The 590-nt window shown below is 57.3% G+C and overlaps 1 protein-coding gene across 1 annotated transcript in view; it reads right to left on the bottom strand.

Moving 5' to 3' along the window:
- The window catches only part of AP2A1 (adaptor related protein complex 2 alpha 1 subunit), a 29,860-nt gene that overhangs the window by 6,769 nt on the left and 22,501 nt on the right, over positions 1–590 (bottom strand). The window lies entirely within an intron of this gene.

The following is a 590-nucleotide window of genomic DNA, read 5'->3' on the forward strand; positions in this document are numbered from 1 at the left end:
GGACCCGACTCCACCCCTGGGCGCTCGTCCTGCTGCGCTGACACGGCTGGGGAAGCGGCCCCACCTGTGAGCCTCAGTTTCCCCTTCTGCAGCACCGATGCTGTTTAGGTTCCTCACAGACCAAGTTCCAGGAACCTGCCCCGGAGGCACCCTGACACCCAGCGCTCCCACGGAGCGGACTGAGTGTCTGAGACAGACAGACGCTAACCACAAGCTCACACGAGCCCCACAGCTGCCTTCCCTGCAAGGTGAGGCAACGCTGTGGACAGAACAGCTGCCACATGTTCCAGCAGAAATGCTGCACCACATCTGTCAGGCATCCAACAGCGGGCAGTGAGCGGGCCCTGGCCGGTATGGCTCAGTGGTTAGAGAGTTGGCTCTCAGACTGAAGGCTCCTGGGTTCGATTTCCGATCAAGGGCACGTACCTGAGTTGCAGGTTCCATCCCTGGCCCTGGTCAGGGTGTATGCGGGAGGCAACCAATTAATGTGTTTCTCTCACATAGATGTTTCTCCCTCTCTCTTTCTAAAGATCATGAAAAATATCCTCCAAAGAAGATTAAAAACAAGCAGGTACTGGGAGGGAGGGTGG

The sequence above is a fragment of the Myotis davidii genome, unplaced genomic scaffold (assembly GCF_000327345.1).
Source record: "Myotis davidii unplaced genomic scaffold, ASM32734v1 scaffold2100, whole genome shotgun sequence".
Lineage (NCBI taxonomy): Eukaryota > Metazoa > Chordata > Mammalia > Chiroptera > Vespertilionidae > Myotis > Myotis davidii.